Source organism: Martes martes, assembly GCF_963455335.1.
Source record: "Martes martes genome assembly, chromosome: 4".
Classification (NCBI taxonomy): domain Eukaryota; kingdom Metazoa; phylum Chordata; class Mammalia; order Carnivora; family Mustelidae; genus Martes; species Martes martes.
The window spans coordinates 73,230,152-73,230,377 of NC_137891.1; positions in this window are offsets into that span (position 1 = coordinate 73,230,152).

Sequence of the window (226 nt, forward strand, 5' to 3'; positions counted from 1 at the left end):
TTGTTAATCCAAAATAGGGCAGTGCCCTTTTATTTAAAATGTTCATTTGTTAGAATAGTATATTTCCTAAGGAAGATGATTTTGCTCCTATGAAAATGTAGTTTATCCCTGGTAACATTTTAAACTGTTATTATTTATATAATATCCAAGTTGTCAATTGGTGGAGAGGCGCATGGCTTCCTTATTAGGAATAATCTTCTCACTCTGCATTGTGACACTACTGAGA